This window comes from Buteo buteo, chromosome 23 (assembly GCF_964188355.1).
Source record: "Buteo buteo chromosome 23, bButBut1.hap1.1, whole genome shotgun sequence".
In the NCBI taxonomy this organism is placed as follows: domain Eukaryota; kingdom Metazoa; phylum Chordata; class Aves; order Accipitriformes; family Accipitridae; genus Buteo; species Buteo buteo.
Window position 1 is genome coordinate 12,760,350 of NC_134193.1, and position 13,525 is coordinate 12,773,874.

Below are 13,525 nucleotides of genomic sequence, written 5' to 3' on the forward strand. Positions count from 1 at the left end.
GCTGTGGCCATATTTGGGCACCCTCCTGGGGAGGGAGCCCTCAGCGCTGTGCTGCACCAGCCATCCCTCCTGCAAAACTGAGCTGCAGGAGGGGAGCGAGCGAGGGAGTTGATGCAGCCCGGGGAAAAGTTTCAGGTGAAGCATGATAAGAAGTTTCAAATATGCAAAAGACTGGCAGAAAGGAGGCAGCGGTGCTTGGTTTACCTAGTCCTCCTTGGCCAGGGTGTGGAGTTGGCTCCAGAGGGTGAGATTTAGGTTAAACTTAAAGAAAATTGCTGTAGCTGCAGAAGTGAAGCACCAAAATGGATTGATTATAGTGGCTGCAGAATTGCTGCCACTGAACCTTGGGACAGAGGAGGATGGTTTAGCCAGAGCTGCAGGACTCTCCCTCAGTGGTCTCACGAGGTCCCACTTTGCCTGTTTTCTGTCACCCCTTGGTCCCTGTCACAGGTTCAGCTGTAACTTTCTCCTGCCCAGCACACAGCTGGTCTTACTTGCAGTGCTTAGACTTCACAGATATCACACCAATTTAACATTACTCCTCTGTAATGGATTTGTTTAGTTACTAAAATACCTAGATTTAGGTGCAAAATTTTCAGGCACCTGCACCTGAAAACTGTCAGCCTGGAGAAGTGTGGTGAGATCAGCAAGTAACTCACCAAACAGATTGATTGATAGGGTATTGAGGCACCGGAACAGGTTGCCCAGAGAGGTTGTGGGTGCCCCATCCCTGGAAGCGTTCAAGGCCAAGTTGAATGGGGCTTTGAGCAACCTGATTTGGTGGAAGGTGTCCCTGCCCATGGCAGGGGGGTTGGAACTAGATGGTCTTTAAAGTCCCTTCCAACCCCAACCATTCTATGATTTCCCAGGTGGGATGAGTTAGAAGGACAAGGGAATCAGCCAGCATTGAAACTAGAGTATGCAGAACAGTTAATCATATAACTAAACTAATCTAGAATCCTGTTTACTTCTCCTTGACACTTTTCCCTTATCGATTCAGTTTATTAATAGATATTAGAGATGATTTTAGGGTCTTCATCTAGAGCTACCTCAAAGGACTTGCAGCCATCTCCGGGAAGCACCTGCAGAAGGGGCAGACCTCCCCAGCAGGGTTTGATATTCTCTGTTTACAGATGTGGAGCTGGTCAGTGGCTCCCTGTGTCACTGTGCAGGAGCAGAGCTCTGCAGCATGGGACTTGGCATTGGCTCCTGCTCTGCCTCCAGCTGTGGAAATCACTGCAAAGAGCTACTCATGGCTCTGTGCAGGATATACACAGTCCAGGATCTTCTGTGGATGCTATTTTGAGTTTACTGACGCTGTGCTTCCTGTGCTGTTTTATCAACTGATCCCTCGGGCTGGGATTCAGCTGCCTGAATTTCGGCATCTTGAGGAAGTCTGAGTAAATCTGCCTGGGATTTCCCCATCCCTGCTTCCTGGAAAGAGTCTGCCCAGGAATCCAGGCCTGGGAAAAGGCCACCTGGAAAACCTTCCCTGAGCCACAGCTCATGCTCTGGGCTCCATGGGCAGGATCGGACACCCAAGGCCATGTGGTGCCCATGCAGCCCCCAGATTATTCCAGCCCATTGCAGCTCTGTACTCCTTGATGCAACAGCATGCTGCTGATGGAAGTTACCCCCACTGCATCCCACCCCTGGCTACCCAGCCAACCTCACCCAACATCTTCCATCTAGGACAGGGTGAGTTCCTGCAGGCCAAACTCATGCTAAGCAGCGGTTGTGGGCCAGATGCTGCTTAGTTTGCTACTACAGCTGTGGAAGCAATCACTCTGCTGCCCTGAGCTACAGGCCATCTTTGTGGGTGTATCTTGCTTGGCTTTTATTGCTAATGGTGCATCTCCCTGCTGGGGCTTTACCCTGGGAATGTGCCAGGAGGGACCACCATGTTGTCCCCATTCCCAGTTCCCAGCCTAGATGCTCCACCCTGGAGCACCTCACCAGCTCCCTGTGGTTTTTGTTAAGTTTTGGCATCAGCCCCAGCTTCCCCAGAAGGGCATAAAGGATCCAGTCCCAAGGAGCTCATCCTTCATCAGATCCTAGCAGCTGACCCCCATGAGATATGTGTATGTTTTTCTGGCCAGTAAGAAAGTAAAGCACTAACTGCAGCCAAAACCTCTGTTTTCACCTGTGCCTTTGCTGCTCTCCTCCTTCTATAATGTGCTGCACTATCCAAATGCTCTCACTCAAACCAGACCCATGTGGTATCTTGCATCTTCTTCCAAGGAAAAAAAAAATATTATTTCAAAATCCTGGAGAAAGATATTCCCAGAACTTATGATTTCCCTTTAAACTCTCTGAGCTGCCCACAAGCTGTGTGCAGGTACAAAAGGAGTTTGTCAGACATTGGAAAAGGCTGCCCAGGGAAGTGGTTGAGTCACCATCCCTGGAGGTATTCAAAAAGCGAGTAGACGGGGTACTTCAGGACATGGTTTAGTGGGCATGGTTGATGGTTGGACTCGATGATCTTGAAGGTCTTTTCCAACCTAAAGGAGTCTATGATTCTATTCTATGAGTTGCAGGCATGACTGAAATCAGGGAATCTGGTGCTGTGTTCCCACCCAGCCCTCCCCAGCTTCCACACTTTCACAACACGGCTCTCAGTTTTCCGGTAGCTTTTCCAAGGCTGCAACTGAAGAGGTATGTATCCCTCTTAGCTGGCACAATTTGGCATTACTATCGCGCACTGTTTCCGATATATCACAGCAAGCAGCCCAGTTCTTCCTGAGATGAGTTCATATATTCCCCCTGTGGGATCAAAGTTTCTGAGTCACAGGCTTGCTTTGCCTTCAGTGAGGTCCTGCCATCTCTCTGGGTGCTGCAGGGGCCTTGGGAAGTCAGTTCTGAGCTTTTGCTTTGAGCATAAGCTGGTCCTTGGCTTCAAGGTTGTTGCTTCTCTCTCCAATGTGAAAAAGGTCTTGTGTGCCTTGAGTTTGCTCCAACTATTTCAGGTGATGTAATGAGCATTTCTGCCCCTCCCTGCAGACTTTAGCACAAACAGCATTGTGATTCTTGGATGTCTTGAGGTCAGAACACGGTGCTGAGTGTTGCAGAGCACTTTGGCCTGATGCGACCCCGTGTCCTCAGTTCCACCAGTGCTATGGCCTCTGTCATCTTGAGCTGCAAAAGCCACTGGTTCTTTTACTCCCATGACCCATGCCAAGGCTTTTTAGGTTGCACCCTTATGCCAAAGATCCAGCACCTCTACCTCTAACTCTAGCTGTTCCTGATGCATCCAAGGCTCAGTTTTTGGCTTTGGTGATCCATTGGTGAAACGCACTGAAGTCTCTAGGTTAAAGGGGGTTGATGAAATTCAATTCTTTGGATCCAGCTCAACAGAAATTGTTTTTCCTCTCCTTGCACCTGGTGGGCAGAAGATTTGCTTCTTGCAGTGCTGATTCATCTTAGTTCTTCTCGCTTGAGGAAGATCCAGTGACCTGCTTGGACAAGCTCACCTGTGAGTTATAAATACATCCCTGTGTAATACTCACATGACAATAAGCTAATGTGTAATGATGATTGCCAATAAGAACAGGATTTGTCCCTACAGGTAGACACCCCTCTTCATGGGGCTTGTTTTGAGGTTGGGTTATTATTTGCCTCTCTACAGCTGGGTGTTGGGCAATGCTGATGAGACGGATTAGGCACATGAGAGGTGCAAGATGTGGAACTTCATTAAGAAACCTCTACGTGACTAACACAGGTGATGCCATCGGTGCCAGAGCTGGAGTCAACTTCTGGACAGGCTGCATTCCTGTCCATCAGGAGCTACCCGTTAACTGCGCTGAGATAAACAAAGCTCATATGATGGGACAGCTGGAAGAAACTAAACTGATCTGTCTCTCTCCTTGGATATGATCCTGGCTGAAATAAAGGGGATAGTTGAATGTAATACTGAAGGTTTGATTTTTGGCCTTTAACATCCACTGTTCACTCAACATTCAGTTGTATTTGGTGTCCAGTTCAGGCAGCTGCTGGTGGCCCTTTCTCCTCTGAACTGAGCTGAGACGGCCTGAAACCCATGGCTAGGAGTGGGAGGATTCATTACTAATCCCAACCTGACTCATTCGCGTGTTGGGACCAGGGCAGGTCTGAGGGCTCAGACACCACAGGGCAAAGCAGCAGAAATCCACATGAATTATTTTCTTATCGTGTGCTTCTTTTAAGCCACTTATATGATTTAGGTGCTGCCTGACAATATTGCACCAGTTGTGGGAGGAGGATGCCCGGCAGGGAGTGCAGCTAGGACGCTGTCCCTGAGCACAGCTTTAGCTAGCAGAGTTAAGAGACAAGCCATTTTACCCCACTCTGACCAGCTTCCAGGAGAGAGAGTGACTGAAGAGGTTGCTTGAGCCAATTCCTTACGTCTTAGGAGTTACCTTGCCATGAGTTGCCAATGAATATATGATTTTGGAAGCAGCAATTTGTCTCCCAGCCCTCTGGACTTTGTCTTGGGGGGGGGGGGTGGGAGATGACCGAAGACCACTAAAGTTCTGTCTTCAAGCCCTGGTTTTAGTACTCAGGTTTAAGTACTCATCTGGGCAGCATAAGAGACTGCCCTGGAAGGTGTTTTTCAGCAGCAAGTGTCTTGAGGTGAGCCACTGGCTCCAGCACTTGGTTTAAATGGGGATTAGGGACGATTGCAAAAGCCACAAGCAGAATTGCCACATGGAATTAATGACCTTGGAGGTACTGGGTGATACATACCTAGAAATGGGACTCCATGTATTATAGTCACTGTGTTAGTAGCTATGTTTTGGTTTTGCCCAAGACTTAGTTTCCAGTGGAATAAGCCTGGTGACTGAGAGTTTTCATATCATGACAGCAGGTTTTACGATGCTGAAAGCACAGGAGTTTGATGCCTTGTGACTTAAAGCCAACATCATTTTGTTCTTCCAAGAAGCAGAAAGCAAGCAGTGTTAGGGAGCCCAAAGGGCAAGAGAAGATGTCAAAGAAAAGTTTTAAAATTTTAATTTTTGCCCTTTGCTGCTTTGTGATGGCTAAAGGCTGTCTGAGAAGACTTAGGAGGGATCAAGTTAGATTTGATTTTACATTAGCCACCCAAAGCTGGTTGCCCAAGGCCTTTTTACAGAAGTCCATCTTTCATTCCCACCTGCTTGGTGCCCCATACTGACAAAGCGTTGTGGTTTAACCCCAGCCAGCAACTAAGCACCAAGCAGCTGCTTGCTCTCCCCCCGCCTCCTGCAGTGGGATGGGGGAGAGAACTGGGAAGAAAAAAGTAACACTCATGGGTTGAGATAAAGACAGTTTAATAGGACAGAAAGGAAGAGAATAATAATAACAACAACAACAACAATAGAATTGGAATATACAAAACAAGTGATGCACAATGCAATTGCTCACCACTCACCAACCGATGCCCAGTTAGCTTCTGAGCAGTCATCCACCCCCCCGGCCAGCTCCCCCCAGTTTATATACTGGGCATGACATCACCTGGTATGGAATACACCTTTGGCCAGTTTGGGTCAGCTGTCCCCCCTCCCAACTTCTCATGCCCCTCCACCCTTCCTGATGGCTGGACATGAGAAGCTGAAAAATCCTTGACTTGGTATAAACACGACTTAGCAACAACTGAAAACATCAGTGTGTTATCAACATTCTTCTCATACTGAATCCGAAACATAACACTATACCAGCGACTAGAAAGAAAATTAGCTCTATTCCAGCCAAAACCAGGACACAAAGATACATGAAGTTTGCAGCTAAATCTTCTAAGTTCATGACAAAGATCCCAGAGAGCTGGAGACCTCTCCAGCAGGTTTGTGGGCACTCAGCCCTTTCAGGCTCTGTTTAGTCATCATAAGGCACAAAGAATTTGAATGTGAGTGTTACTTTTTTTCCTTTTCTGGGCATATCTGAGATTGAGCTTGCCAGAGCAAGTGCTGAGGTTGCTCGTTTTCTGGGGCATAGTGCTGAGATTGCACAGTGTCATAACAGAAACTGGGGTCTCCCACCTCCATCCCTCCAGCTTAAGGTCAGAGATTCTGGCAGATGGAATGGGAAGGCAGGGGAGGAGGGTGAGAGCATGCTTGTCCTCAGATTCCGTTTCTGTTCTTTATAGCAGATAGGTGAGTTTTAATGAAGGATACACTCTCAAAAGCACTGAAATGTCTCGAGGCAAAGTCTTGTGATAGACAGCTGTAATAAAGGAGACCAGAACTGGGGAGGAGAAAACTTGGAGCATGCTCTTACACTGCTGTTAGCAGCGAGTGCCCGTGGGCAGATACATGGTGCTGGGGGTAGAGACATTCCAGAGCAGTTTGTGAGTCAGCCGAGCTCCTCCCATCACAACTTCACTCATCAAAGCAAGTATTTATAGCACAGGTAGGAGTAGGGAGAGAAATCAAAGAGCTTCCCAGAAAGATTCATAAATCACTCCAAGAGTTCAGCTCTGGGGTGCTGCATTTAATGAGAATAAATAAAAACCCTGTCGTTATTATTAATATTTCTTAATATTATTTCATCGGTCTGCTTTTTGAATTAAACCCATCTTTGAGCACAGAGATATTTCCATAGAGTTCTCACAGCTTTCAGAGCTACCCCGGCAGGCTGCTAAGGACATGCTGTCTTACACCAGAGAAAATATTTTCTCCAGCACAGATCTGCTGAAAAACAATTCAGAAAATCTGTCCAGGCCGATGTTTGCTGTCCGAACTGTCAGGAGACCTCCAGGCCTTCCAACAAAGAGAAGCAGGAAAGTCAGGAAGGTGCTGTACCCAGCCCAGGTGAGAAAATACTTGCCACGTCAGGAGAAAGACCCAGTCAAGCGGTGGCTGCTCTTCTTTGCTGGCATCATCCTCATGCAGGTCTTAACTGAGGATCCTGAGCAAGAGAGACTGGATAGGGGAGAAAGCCTTAGAGAGCAGCCGCTCTGTGCACCAGCATCACTGACGGCTGCACGGCTCGGGGCTGCAGGGAACAGCTCCAGAGAAGACAGAGCTATTTCAGAGGCCCCAGCAATCATTTTCTCATCAGCTTATGGGCACCAGCCTCTCAGGCAAACCACAGCAGATGTGCCACAACAAGCAAGGAGACAACCACACATCTTCTGCAGGCAATGCTTGACCAGTTTCTCTCATGCAGAGCGCTAAACTGTGTGTGAGAAGCTGTCCTCCTACTCCTGCTCTTGGACATCAGCTGCTGGAGCATCAGCAGCAGCAGAGGTGGTCTGCAAACTCCTGCACCCCTCTGAGGGGACGCGAGGACTCTGGATGGTCATGGGGCCCGTGGTGGCCAGAAGAAGTATTGAAGAAAGCCCAGGGCTGCAGCAAGAACAGTGCTGATTCATTTGTGACTGTGATTAGAGATTGGGTTTCCAAGAACTGTAACAAAAGGCTGAAGGAATTAGATTTACGCTCCTGGGTTGGGTTTGTACTGTGCTAACCTACCTGCACTGTTGCATAACTTTTTTCAGTGCCTCCGTTTGCATGTTGTAATTTACTGTCAGTTCTCACAAATTAGAAGTAGCTCAGCTTTCGAACCAAAGAGAGTGCAAAGGTCCTGTGCGTTTTTCTTTCTCTGTAACACTGTAAGAATAAAACTGCTAAGATCAGACTTTCACAATGTGTTTCATCTGACATTTTAAAATTAAGGTTTGCTGCTCTGCTGCATGCTGAAAAGTGCTGACCATCTTGGAGAAATAAAACTGTCCAACCAGCAAGAATAGTGGGGTCAGAGCCACAGCAGGACCCGGACACCGACACGCTGGAGCCCAGCATGGGGAGAGAGTTCACAGACCTGGGTCAGGCATGGGATGGGACACAACATGAGCCACAGCACTGGGCTAAGATATCTTCTTGGAAAAAAGCTGGGAGGCCCCTAAAAGAAACCTGGGCACATGCTGGGAAAGAGGGTTGGTCAAGGGGGGAGGCTGAACTAGAGATCACAAGTAGTCGGTTCTAACCAACACTTCTACTCTTGCTGTGTTTATCAGGGGTTACTGGGAGTTTAGCACCACTTTGTGGTTCTGTGCATAAAATATGGGATTAGCCACTGGTCCAAAGCAGTATTTTTGTAGGTTTTTTTGAACAGAGTGAATGTGTGATGGTGTCTCGGGGCTACATAGCAACGTGCAGCTCAGAGTGGGGCTGCTGCTTCCCAGACACAAGAAGGCTGCCCGAGTTAGGAATAAAGAAATCTGGCTCAGGACCTGCTTTTTGCTCCTTGTCCAGCCATGGGGCTTATTGCAAAGAGCCACTCATGGCTCCTTGCTGGAAATGCAGAGTCCAGGATTTTCAGTGGATGATATTTTGAGTTTACTGAATTTCCTGGGCTGTTTTTTCACCTAGTCCCTGAGGCTGGGATTCAGCTGCCCTAATTTAGGTATCCTGAGGAAAGCCTGAGTAAGTCTGCCCAGGATTTCCCCAGCACTCCATGAAGAGCGTGCCTGGGAGCCCAGGTCTGGGGAAAGGTCACCTGGAAAACCTTCTCCAAGCTATGGCCTGTGTTCTGGCCTCATGTATGTCATGTATCAGGACTCCCCCCATGAGGGTCAGTCCCAAAAGGCCACGCTATGCTTTTGCAGCCCCCAGCTTTGCCCTTCAGGTCTCCAGTCCAACCTTCCACTCTGCAGAACAACTTCAAACTTTTGCTGGGTTGCTCAGGGCTGTGTCCAGCCCAACTTTTAAAATTTCCAAGAGTGGAGATTTTACCACCTCCTTGGCCAACTTCTTACATTTGCCTGGGACTCCAGATCTTTTCCATGCCACATCATGACAGTCAGCTGGTGTGCCTCACACAGCTGTTCACTGAGCAATGTGTCTCAGAAAGCAGGTCTTTTCGCGGCAACAGCAATTATTTCCTCAGGCTCTGATAAGCGCAGAACTCAGATGTTTCGTAATGACCTAGAGCAGCCGCACATGACCCAGGGATGGAAGGAAGCTGGATCGCACATGCTGTGATTGCAGAAGAGGTGTGGAAAAGCCAAGTGCAGCACTGCAGGCCACAACAGAGAAGAGCGGGGAGCTGCAGCCCGCGGCAATTACAAAGACTTGCTTATATCTCGAAAAAAAATGTAGCTGAAAAAGCTGAATCGTTAACAGAATTTAGCTACTTAATTTCTACTGAAAAAAAATGAGCAACCTGTCTGTGTGCAGCCAGGGAACTGTCTGGAGTAAGGAGCAGCTGGGATATGACTTCTGTGAGCGGTGGTCCAGGATAAGCCCTTCAGAGGGGCTCTACATCCCTTGTGTGGGCAGGGGAAGACATGCAATCACAAGGAATGACTGAATGTGGAGTTTTGGAAAACTCTGGAATTGTAAAGATCCTTGACAATAAAAAGATCTTTCCACAATGGTGGCGTTGGTGTTGAAATCTGTCAGTTGATTGATTGTAAACTTGGAGATCAAGGACTTTCCCAAAGCGCAGCATAGCCCAAAGTTATCACCAGAGGGCAGCAGAGACAGAATCTGAGCAGGACCCAGAAGGCAGTGGCCTGCAGTGTTTCAGACGCCCAATACGAAACCGCAATGGTGCATATGCAAGAAATTGCTGAGGATGCTGTCAGTACCTTGCAGAGAGCTGATGTGGTGGGAAAACAGAATCTATCAAAACAAACTAGCGTGCTGGGGCATAACTCAGCAAAATGTATACAGACATGCCTTCAATATAAAAAAACCCACCCATCACTAACTCTTACAGGTGAGAAGTTTTATTGTTCATACGGCATAGGACAGCAAGCTGAGGTATATGGTAATGCAGCTGTAACACAGGCCAACATTCAAGCCAGACATTGACAGACTAAACCAATGCAACCACTGAAAATTCATTTCAGACCCGGTGAATGAGCTAAATACAAAAAGGACCGTTACAATCGGTATGTTGCATGAAGTCTAGTGTTTCAGTCATGGTCAGCCCCTACTCCTATCTGTTACGTTCCTGTTTGCTGCAACAGTTGCTTTTGGCAGGATGTAGCATGGACAGGACCAGCTCTGGCCAAGGGCAGGAGTGAAGGACGCTGCTAGGAGGACACATCCCTGCTCCACAGCACGGTGCTGTGAGTGCTGTCACCCAGCCAACCCTCACCCAGCCTTGTTGTAGCTACTCCCAGGCCTGTGCATCGCCAGGGCAGTTTGGAGGCACGTGCACCAGCTCTGGCTGAGCTCACAGAGGATGAGGCAGCCTGGCAGGACAGCTTTGGGAACCCTGTGGTGCCCCGGAGGGATAACATGTCTGCGCTATACCGCAGTTGGCAGAGCAGCATATCCAGACAGGCTCTGTAGCTGGGACATGCCAGGACCCAGCCCTGCACTTGAATTTCCAGTCCCACACAGGGCTTGTGGCTCCTGCTAGTAGCTGCCTTTTCTGCAGGTGGGTCCCTTGCACCTCAGCTCTGTTGCCCCAGAGGCCTCCACCCTCAACCTGAAGTCCCTGGGCCAGAGCCTGTGTATCACTCCTTCCTCTCCCAGAGCTCCCAGTTTCCTGCTCTGCCTACTCCAGAGCCTTCCAGATCCATGCTACAGCCCCAGCCCCTTCTTTCCTCATACCACCCTTCCCTCCAACCTCTTTTTTTATCCAAGTCTGCTTGGGCCATCTCAGCCCAGGTCATCTCTTCCTGGTGCCCCAGACGCCCCCAGACCTGCTGCTGGGCACAGAGTCCTTTGCTCCAGGACAAATCCCTGCTGGTAAAATCTCTCAGAAAAGAGCATCCAGGTGTGTACTGGGAGCAGCCCCTGGGACATTCCCACCATGTTCCCTGCCTGAAAACAGTCCCTGGGGAGTGTGATGGATGCAATACCCCAAACCCAGGCCAGGGACTGTTCTGGCAGTTTGTCATTACCTATGATCGCATTCCTGTACCCAGCAGCATCCCCAGGAGCAGCTTAATTAAGTACTATAGAAGCATCCTACGGGACAAGGCACACTGTGAGATGCAGCATTCCAAAGATGCTCCTAAAGGGGAACCTCTTGCTGTGTTTCCCCAATCCTACAACATGAACACTCTTCTGACCCCCCATCCCCATGCTCATCCAGAGCAGACACAGAGCTGCTCAGTATTTTTTTCCAAGGCAGCCATAAGAAGACCTTTCATAACCTTGCTAGCAGAGATCTGCACTCCCACAGTGTAACAGCAAGCTCTGCCACAGCTTTTCGACTCTCCACCAAATGTAGGAGCTGGCACCACTTCCCCTCACTTTGACACAAGGGGCACCAATGCTGCTCCCTGCAGAGACATGCCATGGGAGTTATAAACGCAGCCGCTTTCATTAGGCGCATTATTCACCCTCTGGCTCACTCCAAGTTGGACTGATGATGCCTCAGGAGTGTAATGGAGAAAATATTAAAGTGGTTTTTTGTTGCACTGCCTCACCTAGGTATTACGTGCTGCACTACTCCATTGCACAACTGGATGTCTGAAAAAGGGGAGCCTGAAAAGATTACTGTAAATAAGACTTAGAAAGAAGAAAAAAATCAGGGGAAATGATCAGAAATCAATAGACCAACGAGCAATCCAGTGAAGACACACCAGAGTCTGTACTTCCTGACTCACAGCATTAAAGAGCCACTCAAGAGAGCTAAAAGACATGAAGTTGAAAACTGATTTGTGTTCGCTCACACTGCAAAACATGAGTGAAAATTCTTTATAGGAGACAGCAAGTTTGATTGTAAGGACCACAGGATTACCTGAATACCCAGCATTTCTGCTTCCTGGAGCAAAGCGATGTTCTTCACCATTATTTGCTCTTAAACAGTATCTTCAAAATGTCCATCTACTTTACACCCAGAGACTATGTAGCTCTCTCCAGCTGGCCGCTAGTCTAATGTTTTGGCTATGTTTTCACCTGAGGTATTGAAAACTTCCTCTGAGCATACCTTTTCCTGTTAACCAGTATTCTCCTTCCTTTCCTTCCTCCTGCTCAGGAGAGTTTCCCACTTGCCTTCACTTTCTTTGGCTTATTTGTGGCCATGTGTCTGGACAGCCCCAGGGAAGGGCCAATCTTCACTGACACCATCCTAAAAAGTAGCTGAAATGACGTCAAGTTTGTTGAAAAGAGGCATGTGTGGGAGAGGCTGTTGTACCTGAGCCTCCCTGTGTCCTCAGAGGCCACCATCAGCACACGCTGGCCGGTGGCCCAACAACGCCAACTGCCATTGCGGCCACACAGCACGGGCACTGGCTCTGGGAGGGTGCTGGGGGTGGCGGGGAGGGACCCACCGGCACCACGGCGGTGATGGGACCCTAGGGGACATGGCAGTGACCTGGGGTAGGCGGCAGCGACTGGGGACCATGGGGTGCGCAGTGGTGGCCCAGGAACATGGCGGCAGCCTGAGGTACGTGGGGGAACCCGAGGACATGGCAGGGCCCTAAGGTACATGAAGTAACCTGGGGACGTGGCAGGGCCACGAGGTGCACCAGGGGGACACGGGGACACAGCACGGCCCTGAGGCACGTGGGGTCACCTGGGAACACAGCTCAGCCCTGAGGCACACGCTGCCACAGCAAGGGCTCTGAGGCACACGAGGACACCTGAGGCACACTGGGACTCGGCTCAGCCCTGAGGCCCATGGGGACACGGCGGGGCCCTGAGGCACACAAGGACAGGGTGAAGCGCAGAGGTACACCGGGCCATGGCTCAGCCCTGAGGCCCATGGGGACACGGCGGGGCCCTGCGGCACACAAGGACACGGTGGAGCGCAGAGGTACACCGGGCCATGGCTCAGCCCTGAGGTTCCCGGGGGACAGAGGAACATGGCGGAGCCCTGAGGCACACGGGGACGTGGGGGCACCGCCCTGAGACACACGGGGAACTCGGGGACATGGCGGGGCACCGAGGCACACGGAGGACACGGGGTCACGGCGCCGGCCACAGGCCGCCCCGCCGCTCCCCAGGGCGGCCCCGGCCCAGCGCCGAGCGAGTCGCGGCTCCCGCCCCCCGCGCCGCGTTGCCACGGCGACGCCGCCCGGCAGGCCCCGCAGCGGCGGCGGCCGGCAGAGCCGCGCCGCGCCGCGCCCCGCCAGCGCCGTTCCCCCGCCGCCCCGGAGAGCTGTCGCTTTAAGAGCGGCGAGGCCGCGGCCGCGGCCGCCCCCGCCCTCGCCCGCCCGGCGGCCGGAAGGGGGCCGTGATGCAGCGCGCCCGCCCGCGCCCGCCGCCGCTCGGTCTCTCAGGTAAGCGCGGCGGCTCGCCCGGCCCCACCCCGCCCTCCTCCTCCTCCGCCACCGCCGCCACCGGGGGAGGCGCTGCCCGGGGCGGCGGCCCCGCCCCGCTGGGCGCCCGCGGGCCCGTCCGGCCGCTCGGCGGGGCTCGGGGGGCGGTGGGGCCGCCGCCGTTCCGCCCCGTGCTCGGCCGGCGCGGGCGGGCGCAGGTGCGGGAGGAGCTCGGAGCCGCTCCCGGAGCGCCTTTCGGTAAACCCGGCGGGGCTTTCGGCCACCCGTGGGTGTTGGGGGGACCAGCGCCCGAGCGAGGACGGCTCGGCGGGGTCCCTGCGGCCCAGGCGCCGCTCGCCCCCGGGGTCGGGCCGCCCCCTCTCCCCGGCTCTTGCGGCCCGCGGC

The 13,525-nt window shown here is 51.4% G+C and overlaps 1 protein-coding gene across 2 annotated transcripts in view; it reads left to right on the forward strand.

The window, feature by feature from the left end:
• The first annotated feature begins 13,013 nt into the window (after nucleotides 1-13,013).
• LOC142044030 (discoidin domain-containing receptor 2-like) overlaps nucleotides 13,014-13,525 on the forward strand; it is a 63,291-nt gene continuing 62,779 nt past the window's right edge. The window contains exon 1 of one of the 2 annotated variants that reach the window (XM_075055992.1): nucleotides 13,014-13,141. The gene's annotated coding sequence lies outside the window, so the exon portion shown is untranslated. Of the gene's footprint in view, nucleotides 13,142-13,304; nucleotides 13,379-13,525 lie in introns of those variants that run through there. The other variant, XM_075055993.1, reaches the window with a different exon arrangement.